The sequence below is a fragment of the Triturus cristatus genome, chromosome 6 (assembly GCF_964204655.1).
Source record: "Triturus cristatus chromosome 6, aTriCri1.1, whole genome shotgun sequence".
In the NCBI taxonomy this organism is placed as follows: Eukaryota; Metazoa; Chordata; class Amphibia; order Caudata; family Salamandridae; genus Triturus; species Triturus cristatus.
Genome location: NC_140589.1, coordinates 1,819,627,827 through 1,819,646,322, shown reverse-complemented (window position 1 = coordinate 1,819,646,322; position 18,496 = coordinate 1,819,627,827).

Below are 18,496 nucleotides of genomic sequence, written 5' to 3'. Positions count from 1 at the left end.
CACGGGTTATATTGCCCCATCTAACGTGCCTTTCTCGATGCCTATGTTATAACGCACAGTGCTATGCCATACATATTACAATCTGGGATCCATATCTTTGTCACAGTGCATATGCAACGTTACACTCCCCAGCACATATTTTATATTACAACTTTAGAGACTAGTTAGGTTACACAACACTGCCCTGTGCATATTACACTCCAAGGCGCATATTGCATAGCACGCGCTAGTGCCTGTGCTATCTCGCGCTCTCCAATGAATCTGTCATTGCGCACAATGTATTGCATATTATATTTCACGCCCGGTTCATCTTATATCACACTTTTTGGTGCATAGTTTATACCATACACTATATCTAGTTTTCATTTTCAATCGTGCTCTCAGGACTATGTTCTATATAACACTGTGTTCACCTACCCTTTTCACGGGCATTACATTTTGCGATAGGGGGTGGAGGGTCAGGGGGTGTTTCTGCCAAGTGAGCCCGGAGTCACAGTCACAAACGTCCTCTTCTTCCTGAATAAAAGTGAGATTATGCTGCATACTTGTTCATATTTTAAGTAGTTCGCACAGACACAATGTTTTAAAAACAATAAAGTTCCTAATACCCGCCTTCTCTGAACAGTTAGCTTGCTGCCCCATCCCCTTCCTCCCTATCCTCTGTTGTGTGAATCCATGGACTAGCCTCCTCCCTCCTGCCATGCATGGTCTGATGTGCTGCCACTGCCCTCAATTTAGTATGATGTACCAGTCCACTCCTCCTGCCCTCCATTGCCCAATTCTATGCCCCATCATTGACCTCCTGCTTAAACTCTGTGCTTAGCTTGCTGCCCCTATTCTCCTTCCCCCTGCCCTCCGATGTCTTTGTGCATGCCCCTGCTCCATCCTTTTTGCCCACCATGTCCCATGGACCTGCCACTCCTATCTACTCTGAGTGTTCTGTTGAGCTGCCACTCCCCTCCCACCTGCCTAGCATTGTCAGATGACTGTAACCTGTCCCTGCCACCTCCACCCTGCCTGTCCACATGCCATGCCCCTATCCTCTTCCTCCTGTCCTACATGGTCCATTGTACTGCCACACCCTTCTGCCCTCCCTGGTCTGTTGTGCTGCAACTGCTCCTCCTGCCTGCCCCGTGTGGTCTGTTGTGAGGTCCCTTCCCCTGAACTTTCTTGTCTGTGCACAGGTCCTGACCCTCCCTTCTATCCTCCATCGTCCTTTGTGCATGCCCCTCCACCCTCCTTCTTGCCCATCATAGCCATTGTGCTGCCACTAACCCTCCCACTTGCCATGCATGGTCTTCTGTGCTGCCATGGCCCCTCCCACCTTCCCTGTGTGGTCAGTTAGCTGCCCCTGACCCCCTCCCACCTTCCCTCCATGGTCTGTGTGTATGCCATCACAGTCTCACTGTTGCTCTTCATGGTGTGTCTTGCTTCTAGTGCCCATCCTGCCTGACCTCCATGGCTATCTTGCTGCTCCTGCCCTGCCCCCTTGCCCCCAGCCCTACTCCCTCCCTCCTGGCTTGTCTGTTCCATTGTAATGCCCCTGATCCGTCCCTCCTGCCTTTTATGGTCTGTTATGCTGCAGCTTTCTCTCCTGTCTGTCCATTATGGTCAGATAGCTACCATTGCCTCTTGCCCCTCTGTTCTCTGTTGTCCATGTGCATGGTCCTGTCCCCTCCCTCTTGCTTTCTATGGATTGTTGTGCTGCACTCCCGTCCTGCATGCCCTGTGTGGTGTATTGTGCTGCTGCAAACCCTGATGCCTGCCCTGCAGGGTCAGTTTGGTGCACCTCTCCATGTCCCTCCTGTCCTCTGTTATCCAAGTCCATGTCCCTATCCCATTTCCTTCCATGATCCAATGTACCATACTTGCGAACATTTTGAACTTGGTAAGAGGGAGATTTTGAAAAAAAACTGGGGTATTGATTTTCCCCTTTGAGTTACATTGAAAAAGAGGATATTGTAGACAGGAGACAGATCAAATAAAGCCCATTTGAGCTTAAAAACATTGGACGTTTCCTGGCTGAATCGGGTCTGTTGGCATGTATGGTTGTACTACCATTGCCTCTTCCTTCTGCCCACAATGGTCTATTACATTGCCACAGCCTTGAAGGAGGGTAGATTTTGTATCACAGGGGGCCCCTGGCCCGTTCTGTCCACACCTGAAGTATGAGACCCTTGGCCTTGCCCTGCCAGCTGCATTTGTAGGCCGTATTAAATTGACCAGCGGGTCCTGTGTTGCTATATAATTATCCTGAGACATCCTTACCACTCAGCCAGCATAAAACCCCTGTGTAGGCCCTTCTGTTCAATATGTAGGCCTCTTTGTTAAATTGACCATAGCTCTGCAATTTTAGTGTATAGCAGTCTGAAGGCAGGTCTGCGAGGCCTTCTGATCCAAACTAGTAGCCCCCACCCTACCCGAGTGCTCCGTGCTCGGTATCAAAGTTCAACATCCCCCTGAAGCTGTCGACATACAGTAGGCTGCATCCTGGACTGGTACTTGCTTCCTGGGCAGGTTTCCCGCTTTTAAGGAAGTGGCAACCGCAGAGCGTCAAGTTAGGAGAACTGAGGAGATTTTATACATGAATATATTGAATTCCCGTACAATACCCATTATTTTCTGCTTGCTCTATGGAACTTACAATAAGCGATTGGCCTGAGAGACTGACCTTTTCACCCAGTCCATTGTCAGCATTAAGTGGGTAAATGACGAAATGTCTGGTAAAATCTGCAGACGAAGCTTTTGGGTAGCATACGTAGGTAGATGTAGCGTGCAAAGGAGCCCACAAAATGATATTAAAAGGGAGCACCCACAGATATCGACGGACTACCTCGCCGTCTGTATGTAGGTTAACAGGCAGTGCAGGTTTTCCCCAAGAGCTGGGAGCTCTTGTCTTCCTTTGCTTAAAATGTCTTGCTCTGCTTTGCTTGAAGTATCTTATTCTATTTTACCTATATGAAATGTCATGTTATGTTTAACCATTGTTCTCTTTAGTTTTGCATTTAAAAGATTTTGTATTGTAATTGCAGGAATGCTTGCTCTAAGAGTAAACGTGAGTGTTCCTAGGTAACATTTTCCTTGGTGTAACTTGTTTCTCATGATGCATTTATAGATGTGTTTTCTCTCTCTCTCTGTCAGTACATTAATTGAGATACAGAGAATATTATGACAGCTGTATGATTATCTGGATTCTGTATTTTGTACTTTATGTCTCTATTCTGCGGTTTCTTTGAAGTTGCATCTTCTCATTAAACTGCCATTGTATTCTGCCTCCAATTCCATGTCTCATATGTCTGTTTTCTTCATTTTTGGAGCAAGCGTTCCTAGGCACCCCGGCTCAAATTAAGGTGCCCCTTTTGTCCCTGATTCACTCTCCTGCTCAGTTCTGTGGTGGCTCCCGGGGATCTGGGGACCGCCCCTAGCTTCCTTGACCCGTAATAGATCTTCCCTCCAACAGCCTCTCTTGCAAGTCCTGTATTGTTGGTTTGTTGCCCCTGCCCCCCTTTCCACTGCCCTCCATAGTCTGTTGTGCTTCCTCGGCCCTTCCTGCCTGCTCAGTGTGGTTAAATTGTTGCCTTTGCACCCTCCTACCTGCCTTCAATTTTCAGAGTCCGTGCCCCTGGCCTCTGCCTCTCAACAGTATCCTAATGAACAACTAGATTGCTAACATTCTATATTTATTACAAAAGTGTGGAACGCCTGACATCATCTTGATGTAATCAAAACTGTAATACCTAGAGCATTTCCTTTAGAAATTACATATATGAGAGGGTCTTATTGGCATCAAAATTATGGTTAGTGCTCTAAAAGACTAAAATAAGGACATATTTTCTGAGTTTTCAAATAGCGACAAAGCACTTTTAAATTATTTGTTATCTTTATGTTTTTTTATCCAGTTGACCACTTGATTAAATGTTGCACTTAGGGGAGAGGATGTGGTGTTACTTCCAGAACTGCAGACTTTGCAACTGGGGAACCAGGTTGAAGTTTTTGCTTCAGCTCGACATTCTGTGATTCTGGTCAAATCACTTAGTCTCCCCATGTCTACAACCAAAATGAATTTGTTCTTGTGTGATGTAACCAATGCTCATGTAAAGCACTCCAATACCTGACAAGTCTGCACTATATAACACTGCAAAAACACAAAATAATAAGTGTTTTGCACACTTCTGTCATTGGGCTATATTTGGGCTACATCTGGGTGATTTTGGGCTACATTTGGGCTCTTTTGTCTCCGGTGGCCATCTTGGGAGATTTATTTGTTATGAAGTTTCCTAATTTCCTCATGTACTGCAGTCTCCTCAGTAGGAAATGCTTTCAGTTTTTTACTTTGATTCCATCATGAAGGTATTCAGATATGTCACACATTTGCCATAAATTCTGAATGTTAGCACTCTAGTTGCTCATTAGATCACTGTAGTAAAACTACTGCACCATGGAAGTCTGCTCCTGGTATTAAAAGTGCATGTTTCAGTCTGCATGTCAGAATTTTTTAATGAAATAGAAGAGGATTTGAGAAGTCACTCAAAATGCGCCCTCATTTTCTTTCTTCAGCATTAATCATAATTTCTAAGGCAAAATGAACCTCCTCATTGTGTTCCTTTTTAAATTAAATGTTTTAAGTGTTACCAGTTTATTCCAATCAAGATGGCTTCAGGTGTGCCATACTTTTGTCATAATGAAGACAGTAAGCGCTCTAGTTGTTTTTAAGAACATTCTGGGACATTCTGTCATTGGGCTATACTTGGGCTACATCTGGGTGATATTTGGGCTACATTTGGGCTCTTTTGTCTCTGGTGGCCATCTTGGGAGACTTATTTGTTATGAAGTTTCCTAATTTCCTCATTTACTGCAGTCTCCTCAGTAGGAAATACTTTCAGTTTTTTACTTTGATTCCATCAAGAAGGCATTCAGATGTGTCACACATTTGCCATAAATTCAGAATGTTAGCACTCTTTTTGCTCATTAGATCACTGTAGTAAAGCTACTGCTCACCAGGGAAAACTGCTGCTGGTATTGAAAGTGCATGTCAGAATTTTTTAATGAAATAGAAGAGGATTTGAGAAGTCACTCAAAATGTGCCCTAATTTTTCTTTCTGCAGCACTAATCATACTTTTTATGGAAAAATGAACCCCCTCATTTTGTTCCTTTTTAAATTAAATGTTTTAAGAGTTACCACTTTAATCCAAGCAAGATGGCTTCAGGTGTGCCATACGTTTATCATAAGTAGGACTGTTAGCGCTCTAGTAGTTCTTTGGAACACTCTGGGAAGCTGCAGTAGAACACAAAGGAATCAACTGACAGTCTCTGCCCTTGTTGGATGTACATGTTTTACTGAGAATGTCAGACTTCATTCTCACATGACTGAGAAAGATAATGTGAATTTACAGAAAATAAGCTCTCAGTTTAGCCTAGAGATCGCCTTCCAAACCTCTGTGGTAAAAGCATGAGAAAATATTTTTTTCTCAATCATGATATCCCAGCAGAAGGCTTTTTCACATGGTGAAATCACCTTAGAACATACCACAATTCCTAAAATGAGTATGGTACCATCAACAAATGATTTATAATGTAACTAAAGTCTTAAAACCTTCTATTAACTGCAATGCTTTTTAATGAGGTGCTATCATGTATATTGGTCCCAAGATGGCTGCCAACACTTCTTGGATGAAGTGCTGACAGCCAATCAGATCTCAGGATGAGATGTGTGGTTAGGCTCCGCCCACATATATATATGCTTTTAAATGCTATTTTCTCAGGAAATACTGAACAGATTTACACCAGACCTGCAAAAGGCACTTCCTTGACCTTATGGCTACCTCTCTGCCAAATTTCAAGTAATTCTGTTCAGCCGTTCGGGCTGTAGCTGTGTCTAAAGGTCCTATGGAAAAATGCATGGGGAAAACGCGTTTTGGGACCCCCCTTTTTTCTCGGCCCCTGCTTGACGAATCCCCCCGAGACTTTCAGGGTAGGAGCGGAGCGTAGCGCCCCACCTATTTTGAAAATTTCGCGAGGATTCGTCGACCGGCGCCAAAGTTATTCCAAATAGAATGTTGCGGATTTCCTATGGAAACAGGGTCCTAACTATAACTACCTACTGGCGACCGCCAGTAGGTAATGTATATATATATATATATATATATATATATATATATATATATATTTATATTAAACAAAGTTTGCCCCAAAAGAGGATGACCCTCGGAGAACTTGCCTCTTTAAAAGTGAAGACTGCAGCATTCTAATTGGTTGTGAACACTCTAAACCAGGAACTGTTGGCAGCCATCTTGTACCTCGGTAGAAGCGAGGCACAAGGTGGCAGTAAAATGAAGGCGGAAAACAAGAAGAGGGGGCAGTGTTGAAACACCCCGACGCTGTAGGTCTGCATAGGGGGTCGTACAAGGAATTTCCAGGGCTAAAAAAAGATTTTTTGTTTTAAAATGCCGTGATGCGCACAGGGTGCGCGGATCCAGTCGCGAAAATGAAAAAAATGAAGCACGGGCGCCCGCGCTTCATTTAAATAAAGCCCCCGGGTGGTCCAGGTTCCGGGGGCAGAAAGGCAAAAAGTGGGGGGGCACAATCCCCCCACACTGCCCCGGGGATCGACACCCCCCAGGCATTGATTTTTAAGTTGGGGGGCATCCAAGCCCCCCCTCAAACCCCGGAGACTGCCAACCCCTGGGGCTTTTATTTAAATATTTTCGGGGGCACACGGCTCTCCTGCTGCTCTGGGGACCGCCACCCCCCTGGGCATTTATTTTTAAGATAGGGGGGCATCCATGCCCCCCCTCAAGTCCCGGGGACCACCACCCCTGGGGCTTTTATTTAAATATTTTCAGGGGGCCTCACGGCCCCCCCGCTGCCCCGGGGACCGCCACCCCCCAGGGCTTTGTAATTGTTGGGAAGGGGACCGCGCGGCCCTCCTCCTGGAGCCCTCGATGGCCCTGGGGACCACCACCCCCTAGGGCCGGCTCCTGCAGTGCCCCGGGGGGCCAACCCCCGGGACACTGCTGTTTGCCATGGGAGGGTGGGAGCCTCGCGGCTCCCGCTCTCCCATAGCAAACTCTGCTTTGGTATTTGGAAGAGAGAGCAAGAAACCTGCTCTCTCTTCCAAATACCAAAGCTGAATTGCTTTTCCACACGGGGATCTGCATGTCAGCAGCTTCCCATGTGGAAAAGCAATGTCGGCTCCCGAAGGACGCGGGGAGCGATGGGACCGTGGGGGCTTTGGGGCTCCCCCCACGGTCCCCATGATTGTTTATAGGCCCCGGGGGATGGGGTCCCCAGGGAGAATAGAAATTAGTGGTACGGGGCAATTTGTTTTTATGGAAAAATTTGGAGTCGCGACTCCAGCGTGGTGCTCATCGGGGCCCCCTGGTGTGAACGCGCTGGGTGCGCGACTCCCAGCGCGGGCCCCTGGTGTGAACGCGCTGGGTGGGCGACTCCCAGCACGGCCTCCTGGTGTAAACGCGCTGGGTGCGCGACTCCAAAAAACCATAAACACACTCACTCACCCAAACAACTGTTTCCACATGCACTCTTTTTTTTTGCAAAAACAATTTTTATTGCATAATTCAAGTACAATAGCCATCTGCAATGACCAGCATATCATTGGTCTTCTCCTAGTAATATACTCCAGTGCATAGTACAGTGCAGACCACTTCCAACTATCAACGCTTTGCCCCCCAACACTCCCCAAACACAAATATTCCCTCCCCCCACCCGCATGTCAGTGTGCCATAGTTGTAGGTACCGTGAGAAGTCCATCTCGTGATTGGCCGTGGGAGCCGCCGCGAGCCACTCTCCACCCCCATGATCAGGCGCCAAGCAGCAAGGAGAAGAGGAGCCCTCCCGCCCCCACGTGTGACCCGTCAGTAGCCTTTCCACCGCTACTCTGCTGCATGCTGCTCCTGTGCGTCAATGCCCTCCTCTACTTCTGCGCCCCACCCTCGGAGGTCCACCACTAATGCTTCCCATGCATGTGCCATGGCTAATGCTTTTTCATCATTTCCCCGCAGCGCTAGCTGCAGCCTGAGTGTACTCTCGCTACCCGCCCATTTTGTGAAGGTAGTTCTCCACCTCTCAAAGCTGGGGCCAGTTCTCGATTTCCAGTGCAGGGTAATTTCTCTTTTAGCCATCACCAGCCCTAGGTCGCAAAACTTGCTCGTGACTTTCGTACGCGGAGTGTGGGGGAACCACAGCAGCAGACAAACTCCCATTTCCACCCCCAATTCCCGCCCCGTTACGTGGGTCAAGCAATCAATGACCTCCCCCCAATAACCGCAGAGAACGCCACAGGACCAACACATGTGCTTAAAGTCGGCCCCCTCCTCCCCACAGCGAGGGCACTGCGGAGCGGGACCCCCAAAATATTGAAATAATTTAGCTGGCGTCAAATAAGCCCTATGCAAGATAAAGTACTGCACCAATTGAAACCTGGCATTACGTGTGCTCTTCCAGGCCCGTCTCTGTAACCTGGGCCACGTCAAGTCCGGAATGGGCTTCCCGATGTCCAATTCCCATTTATCCTTCAGCGCACTCAAAGGGGCTAGGTGTTCCATCGCCATTCTCTGATAGAGGCATGTAACGGCCTTGACCGTGCCCGCCGCCATGACCACATACTGACAGCCGGCAGCCGTCCACGGTTCAGAGAGTCCCGTGTTCCAGTGCTTTTGTAGGGCTGCCACCAGGGCTGCGTGGAGTAGATAGTCTCCCCTCGGGATCCTGAAGGAATCCTGCAGTCCCTGGAATGGCTGGAGCGCTCCATTGAGGTACAGGTCCCCCACCATCTGTATCCCTAGGTCTTCCCACTGAGCCAGCCCCGACCAGTCCCCTCCGTGGGGGAGGGCCGTGCACATGCCCAATGGGATCTCCGGGGCGTAGGGGTGAACAGTGCCGACCCTCCGCAAGCTGCGGTTCCAACACAACCGGAGCGTTCGCTCCTCAAGCGTCAGTTGCGACAACTCTAGTCGCTGCTGGAAGACAATAAAAGAAAGGACATGCCGCGGGATCACCCTGCCCTGCGGGTCTTCGGGACCTCTAAACTCCCTTGCCACCGCCTGCGTTAGCCATTGCAGCTGGCCCACCAAATAATACCACTCGAAGTCGGGCACAGCAAGCCCTCCCTCTGCTCTGGGCCGTCGTAGCGTGGCCAGCGCCACCCGCCGCCTGCCAGATCCCCAGATAAAACCCGTGATCATGGCTGTGAGCCTGCGGAAGAACGACACCGGCACCCAAATAGGGAGCGTACGGAAAAAATACAACAATCGCGGGAGCGCCACCATCTTTAGTAGCGCTACCCTCCCAGCTACCGAAAGAGGCAGGGTGCTCCAGAATCTAATACTGCCCGCTAGACCTCTAATCGCCCTCCCAACATTCCCCTCCAACAGATCTTGCTGGGTGCGGTAGATATGCACTCCCAGGTACGGCAGACAGCGAGCTTCACAGCGGATAGCCCCGAGGGCGGGGGGGTCTCCTCCCACTGTGTAACAGGGTATACACAAGTCTTGCCCCAGTTGACCTTCAAGCCCGACAAGTGACCGAAGTCCCTCAGTAACGCCTTGGCACCCTGTAAGGCCCCCTCCGCGTCAGCCAGGAAAAGCAGTAGATAGTCTGCATAGAGGGAAATATAATGGGTTTCCCCCCGCAGTAACAGCCCAGCATATGCGCGTCCCAGTCGGGCATGGGCCGCCAGGGGCTCAACCGCCAGGGCGAACAGCAAAGGTGATAACGAGCATCCCTGCCTCGTACCCCTTCTCACCGGGTAGGAGGCCGATATCGTAGTCCCCGTTCACACCCTGGCCACCGAGTTAGCGCACCTCGTCCAGCGCACGAACCCATCCCCCAAGCCGAACTCCTGCAAGACCCTAAACAGGTAAGGCCACTCCACGCTATCGAAGGCTTTCTCCATGTCAACTGACAACGTCAGAGCGGCCGGGTAATCTAGACAATCTACTTCCATAACCCGCAATAGTCTCCGGATACACGTCGACGTGTTCCGTCGGGGGATGAACCCAGCCTGATCAGGGTGTATCAAGGAGGGCATATGTGCCAACAAGCACGTGGCCAGGATTTTGCTCAGGATCTTATAGTCCACGGTGAGCATGGAGAGTGGGCGATACGCTGTCCTGGCATTCGGGTCCCCTCCCTTCTTCAGGAGCGGTATAATCAGGGCCTAGTTTCCACATGCACTCTTAAACTCATGCACCAAGTCAATCAACCACTCACACATCTTTGCACAAAGTCACACACCCCCACCCAACCACACACACATTCAGTCTCCCATACAAAATACTCAGCCAACTAATCAATAACTAATATAGACACTCATGTAGCTAGTGACCAAATGATGCAGCAGGTTACACAACAACAGACAGAGTGATACAGACATTCACACAGTTTAGTCACTAACCCATGTATTTAGTGAGACACTTTTAATTACTCACTTAAACAGTCAATCACACAGCTACTAAATCCTCCATCCAGACACTTAAATATCCACTCATTCTTCAATGCAGATTGCTATATATATAATACATATTTAAATATCAAACAAAACAACATTCACCGGATGATGTCATCAGTGATGTCATCAGTGATGTCATTTGAGATGTCATCAGTGATGTCATCAGTGATGTCCCTGACCATGTCATGAATGACGTAATATGTGACATCATCAGCAGTGCATTGTGGGCGCGCGAGTAATAGTTAGCAGAACTAACTATAACGGAGGAATTTCCATGGTTTTGTACGAGTGAAATGTCCAGCTGACTATAACACCCCTGAAACCTATGGTTTTTTCAGTGAATATATATATAGATATAGGTATATATCAGTAGATATATATATATATATAGATATAGACATTTGCTCTTAATATATATATATATATATATATATATATATATATATATATATATATATATATATATATATATATATATATAGAGAGAGAGAGAGAGACAGAGGGGAGGGAGTGAGCTAGAGAGTGCTGCCCTTCCATACCTAAACTATGCAACACAAATTAAAATTGGAGTCCATTTAGTGCAAGCCAAGCTTGACTGGGACGTTAGTTTCACTTGTTTTTGGAACTCACTTAGTTACTGCCACTTTATAAAAAGGCCCTTCATCATCTGTTTCTTTATACAATCTACAGCCTCAGACACATTTTTTTCACGTTTGACTTGATTGCAAACTGGAAAACATGCACATTTTAGGATTCATTATTTTAATTGTTTTCTTAAAGGATCAACCCATAACATCCCCAAATACCATCTGGCCAGCGAGGAAAGAGTTAACAGGTCCCCTAAATGCAACCCTTTCTTTCATATGCCCCACTCACTCTAGAGCAGACAAGGAACAGGCATGCGGGTATTCACAGCCATGATATTTGAAGAACAAGTGCCTCTTTCCTTGGGTGCACCATCAGATCACAGGACTGCAGTTGCTGAGAGCTGAACGTTTTCACGAGTCATTTATGTAATATCGTAAGAAATCAGTGGCACAATATTTTCTTCAGATCACCTCCTAAGAGGTTTAGGAAGAGTGCACCAGCCGTGTCCTATAAATTAAGCTTAGAGAGGATCCCAGAGGCAAAATGTACAGTCTCCCTAGTCTGTGTTAGTCAGTTTTCCAGAAAAGGCTAAAAGAATCTAAATTGCTGTCAGGATGCCCAGGGACATGTGTTTGCTCAGCTCTCATTTTGGAAAAAAGTATGAGGGATATGTCTCCATCATGTAGGATGTGGACCTGAAATATACCACTGACAGCCTGTTAAACTCCATTACAATATCTACCTAATTTAAGGCAATGCCACTGGATGTGGTCCAGAATGTTGCTGCAATAATATAATTCCAAGAATGTAGGGGCATATTATCAAGCACGGCGTTAAAATTATCGCCGCTTTAGCGGCAGAAAACTGCCACTAAAGCGGCGATAATGGGCTTGATAATATGCCACTGAGAATTCCCATAGAAGCCCATGTTGACACCAGAACATGGGCTTCTATGGGAATTCTCAAGGGCATATTATCAAGCCCATTATCGCCGCTTTAGCGGCAGTTTTCTGCCGCTAAAGCGGCCATAATTTTAACACAGTTTCTTGATAATATGCCCCGTAGATTTTCCTTGGTATGATACCAATATAATAGCATTTTTCTCCCTATCCTTAATATTGTAACTAACTGTTCTAGCTTTCCCACAGACTCTTTCACAATCCTCTTCTGTAATTTCCCTGTTGAGCACTTTCTCCCAAAAAATCTGTCCAGGAGTTTTTTCTAAAGAAGCTGCTGTAAGACTTATTATGCAGAGCGGGGATATGATCTTTTTATCCTCCCTCAGCTTATGAACCAAATATTGTCACATTTGCAAATAGCAATCCCGTTGAGTTTTAGGGAGACTACATTTCTGCTTAACATCGTCAAATGATTTCATTTTCCCACCAGAAACAAAGGAGCCCACCATGAGGAATTGGGATACCCTCCATACCATTAACACCTGATGTCAACTCTGAGTTGTCAAACATTGGGTGAATGAGGAGTAGAATGAAATAATTCCTTTCTTGGGTATAGTTTTTCTCAAAGATCCAGTGTTACCCTTGTAACTAGGAGGAGTATCACTCTTAGTGCATCCTACTTAGCCACCATTACAGTGTTAAGGGGGATGTTCCCATAATTAGTAATTAGTAATAAATACATTTAGTGATTAATAAAACACCATTAGTACATTTTCTCAATATTTCCAAATTCAATTCAGTTGAGTCATCTTGAAATAGCATCTTATGTTTGGTAAAGCAAAGCTTTCCCATCCTTTGTTCACCAGAAGATCAAAGTGGCTGCTAGTAACACTGAGATTCTTGCTAACCCAGAAAAAGTGGGTAGTTGCAAATTTGAGTTGTTTCAGCAGCTTTGGAGAATTGGGCACTTAAAGCACTCTGATGAGCATGCCATCTTCACTACAATGACCCTGCCCATCCATGAAATCTGCTTCATGTGACACGCCTGCATATCTTTCTTTAGCTCCTCCAAATGTCTGATCATTTAGATACAATTGTTTGAGCAGTGGAGGGTGCTATACATATACCTTAGTAGGCGATGGCTTTATGAGCTCAGAAAGTTGAGAAAAGTGTCTGTAAGTAATACCTCTGCTACAGAGATAAATTGAGGATCATCAGCTCAGGTTTAGAGATATTGATCTTGAAACCAGACACTGCTTGTTAGTGTTGTAACTCCTCCAGCAAGCCTGGCAGGGAGATGAGTGGGTTGAATAGTGTTACCAAGGTATCATCTGCAGACATTTTGTAACTGAGATATGACAATCTCAATTTGAACACCATTAATCTGGTACAAAAACAATTAGATAAAGATTTAAGTGTGAGAGGAAGAAGAGGTGGAGAGGTTGCAGTACTGTCTCAAACCTCTTTGGCTAGGAGACATTGAGCTTGTTAACTCTTTGAAAATGATGTGTGTATCAGTGGTTTGGTATCTAGCATGGAACCATTTGTTACATCGTGACAAACAAAAAAGTGATGGAAGAAGTACTTGAATTAGTCTAACAAGGCTGTATTCCAGCCAATTATTTTTCACCCACTTCACTCTCTAAACAGAGACCTCCAAATTCAAATTAGCGCTGGTCCTGTGGGAGGAGGAACAGTCCAACCCAAGCTGCTGGATAGGGTCACCTTCAGATAGAAACACAAGCAAACCAAGACTGGTGATATAATGAGGGCTGTATCCCAGGGCGCAACCAGCGAGGATATATGCCCTGTTTACCCTGTTGGACACCTTTTCAGCATCCAGTGACAGTAACAAGATCGTTTTGTGCATTCTCTAGACATTCTTTGCAATGGTGTAGGAAATCCCTCACCTAAGCACCCAAAGCGAGGGCTAACACCAGGCCCAATGGGCTTATGAACTGGTTCTCATGTCAGTTAATTAGTTGTTTGTGAGACTTCTATAGCTGCAGTCCTGCAGACAAAGTGATCATAAATAATAATGTTAGACAATTCCATGATAGAGGGGTGTGGGAGTTAGATTGAAATGCACATCAAAGGAGAAAGAGAAATTATGAAATGATTAAAACATAGAGAAATGGTCAAATAGAACAAATTAGCATTATAAAGGTAAGAAGGACAGAGTAAGGATGGGAAACAAAAGATAGGTGGATAGAAGGAGAAGGAAGAATGATAGGAGAAAAGAAGGGTGAAAGGAAGAAAGGCATGAGAAAGGAAATAAGGAAGAAATCGTGAAAGGTGGGATGGGGTGAAAGAATGAGTGGGAGAAAGGATGGATGGATAGATGGAAGGTTGAAAGGGTGTATCAAAGAGTGAAAGGTACAATAGGTTAAAGAGTGAATAGATAGAATGAAGATGGGCAGATGGGGCACAGTGAAAGTAGGGTTGGGTGAAAGAATAGCTGGATGGATACATGGATATAGTCATGGTTACATGTGTGAATAGATACATGTATATATAAAAGGATGGATGGAAATGGGAAGGGATTGACAGAGGAATGGATGAGTAAATAGAAGAGTGAATGGATGGTTGGATGGATGGAAGGAAGTAGGATGAAAGGGCAAAGAACTCTGTTAAGGTGGGTTGAGTTTGCTCACTTCACATGCTTGTTGTGATTAGAAGTTTTTGAGTGTAGGATATTTTAATGTTCTGCCTACTCTTTTGGTTCTTTATCATGGATAATATATTTCTTGATGTTGTCCCCTCAGTGATGCCTGAGTATAAATCCCAAAAAGTCAATATACAATATATCTGGCTCCTACAGTCTTTGTCGAAGACTCACTATTCCTGTGAATAATTTGGCATCTAGGTTCAATAAGGAAAAAGGACTGTAGGATCCACAAACAGTTGGGTCCTTATCTGGCTTTGATATTACAATTACTGTCACATTCAGTATGGAGCCGACAGAGACTTGGAATTATCCAAAGTAGTTTAACAGCCTAGCCAGTCAAGGGGCTAGTGGCCTGCAGAATATTTTGTAGGATGCCACCTTATTGCCATCAGGACAAAGTGCTTGTTAGACATGGTAACTTTTAGAGTGTTATTCCTGTCTTTTTGCTTTTTGAGCTCCAGTTTTTGATGGTATGCTGAACTTCATTTTTGCTAGTTTAGAATCTCTGCACACTTTCTCACTGCTATTCACTGCTAAGGTGCAAGTGCTCCTATTGTAAATTGTGTTACTATTGGTTTTCCATGATTGGCATATTTGATTTACTGGTAAATCCCAAGTAAAGTGCACTGCTTGTGCCCAGGGCCTGCTACTAGTGGCCCTTCAACACTGCTTGTGCCACCCACACAAGTGGCCTTTCAATGGTGTCTCAGACCCGTCACTTCAGTGTATCTTGCGTGCAGTTCTGACTGCCATGCCAACTTGGCAAGTGCACCCACTTGCGAGGCCTAACCCTTCCCTTGTCTTAAATGTAAGTCACCCCTAAGGTAGGCCCTGTGGGCAGGGTTCAGTGAATGTGAAAGTTTGGACACATGCAGGTGTGCTTTACATGTCCTGATAGTGAAATACAGCCAATTTTATTTCACTATTGAAAGGCTGTTTTTCCTATAGGCGATCATTGGAGCTGCCTTGTAACTTTCATTTGGGAAAAGATAGAGAAATTGAGTTTAGGTTCCCTGAGCTCAGTATTTTATAACACATCTTTTAGTGTAGTTGATTTTTAAATTGTATGTTTGAAAATGCCACTTTTAGAAAGTAGTCATTTTCTTGCTTAACGATCCTGTGTGCCTCTGCCTGCTTGTGGATTCACCGTCTGGGTTTAGACTGACAGGGGCTGTTTGTGCATCCCCTTCAGACACTCAAACAAAGGGAATTGAAGTGTGCCCTGCATATGCTGATGAGCCATTCTGAGCTAGAGTGGTGGGAGGAGTTGTCACTGACACCTAAATAAATAGGCTGTGGATGCTCTGCACAATTGTGTCTCTACCCCCTGTAGTGTGGCTGGACCAAGGAGAACAGAACTGGTTGTGCTGAGCCAGGAGTCTTTCTGAACAAAGACTTCAAGGGGAAAAAGGGTTATAAGTATTAGACATGAAACCCCAGAACGTTAGAACTATTTTGGACCAAGGGACCTGCCAAGAAGAAGACCTAGAATATCTGCCAGTAGGACTACTGCCCTTTTGCTGTGTGTTGCTTTGTTGGGTTGGTCGGCATGCTGCTGCTTCTGTCTTGGGCAGTGAAAGGACTGGACTAAACATTCTGCAACTTATTGAATGAGTTTCTCCAAGGGCTTCAAGTGGAGCTTGCCTCCTGTTGGAAGTCTCAGGAATATCAAAGACTGCAAGTTCATCTTCCAACAGCACTGGGAACTGTGCGTATTGTGCTGCAACACAAGAAAAACCACTATGACACCAGCTCCGTGACCTGAAGGCACCACAGAGAGCCTCGCCCCTCTACCCTGGTCTCCCCGCCTGATGATGTCATGGAACTGCTGCTTACAGCTTGACCAGTGCGCATCCCACTCTGCATCGCCTCGCTTCACATCATCCCCTGGCCTCACCACCACCGCTCCACGCAGACATCGACGCTGCTGCCTGCACCATGGCCTGTGGAACCGCTCCTGGGGTACACAAAGCATCGCCCCATCCAACACTGCAGCCTTGGTCCCCTGACATTGGCGCCATCGACTCCAGCATGGTCAACCATCGCCACTGCTTTCACTGCGACCTGTGGGCACTGCACGAAGCATGGCAACCTCGGATCTACCAATAACAGCTCTTCAGCAACAACAACAACACTGCCTTCACCTTGACCTGTCTAAGCCCAGGCAGGTAACTACGCTCTTCCAGGATAGTTTTTGTAGCTTTGCCTACTCTGTGTTCCGTTGTGAACGTGGAGTTTAGGCAAAACTACGACTCCGTGGCAGAGCGTAGTTAGCCGGCTCCTCCACCCCCCCAAAGTAAATATAAAGAAATGAAAAAGGCACTTACCTGCCGTGGCTGCCTCCTCCTCACCATGGCCGCTCTTCTTGAACCTCCACGCCGTCTTTAGTGTAATCCCCTTACCCTGACTAGAAGGAAGGGTCCCTATTTGGACAGGGTACAAACCTGCCAACGAGAAACCCCCATTTCAAACAGAGCTTTATCTAGCTTTAATCACTGTATGGACCCCGTCACCTCCTCCATTGAATTTAAAGCTTCTAATGCCTTGGCCTTACCAATTTTGAGTTTGAAACCCAGATTGAACCCCAAAAATCCATCTCTTATGTCAGCAGCCACTGGCCCGTCTTCCTAAAGTTTTGATAGAATATTTGGAAGAATTCAACAAAGTTTTTGTCCTCCCTTGCACTGCACTGCTAGAAGCCTAGCCACTCCATAGCCAGATCTCGCATATGTTTTTTCTCCAGAGCATGGTGCACTTTGCCTTTCACTTAGGCCCTAAGTACCACAAACCTTTGCCATATTTTTTTCAACAGTGTCCGTGTGTGCTTTACTTCACCATTGCCAATTGCTCTTCTAGTTGGGATCTAATATCTAGCAGCTTTTTAGTATGCCACCACATACTTAAATGAACCTCTCAATGAATACCCAAATTGTAGCATGACGAAAGCACTCCTATGCTTCATTAGGGCCATACATGGATGGTAATGTATGTACAGTAGAGTTAACAGTAATCTCTAGGCTCAGATATCGGCTTGCTGTTTTGAACATTATCTTTTTTATGACTCGTTGCAAATTTCCAGAGAATAATGAGGCAACTTTTGCCTTCTTTGAATGCCTGAGGAGAAGTGCTTTTGTGGAAGCTATTTTGATTTTAGTTTAGGCTATTCGCCTATGATTAGGTGTGTCTCATGTAAACAGCAGATGTCCTCTTCCATTTCCTTTAAAAGATTAATCACAACAAAGTCTTTTAGCTAAAGCATTCAGACTTAAGCTCTTAAGCATCATATGAGTAGGCATCTAGAGTCACCCCTAAAAGTTGGCCAGTGTTGTAGGTTTGGATGTCTCACAGCAACTATACTGGGTAATTCTTCTTTCCACAGACAGCGCATGATGTGTGACCCCTCCAGGTAATGCATCCTTCACCTCCCTAATTCTAATATTAAAAGTAAAACTGAACCAAGAAAACCTGGAAAAGAACTCTAACTTCTTTCCGTTTTTTTGCAAACCTAACAGCATTGATGACATACATGTTCAATTTCACACAAACTAAACTGCCTGCCAGGTTGTGATCGATGGTAAGGAATGAGGTTGTTCTGAGGAGAGAAGCAAGCGATCCAGAAGTAATAGAAAACTAAAGTGTGAGTTGGGATTTTCCTTGTCGACACGAGCATTCAGATTATCAGACACTTTCAGACACTTTTTAGACAATCTGTCTAATTGTTACTTTCCTCTTTTAGGCCTGCACCATTCGTTGCAGCTCTATGTCTAAGACATCAACTGAGCTCTCTCAAAGAAACTTCATTTAGACATCAGTATTACCTTAAATTCAAGTTAATTGAAAAAATGAGTGTAGCAGGTGCCTTGACACTGGGA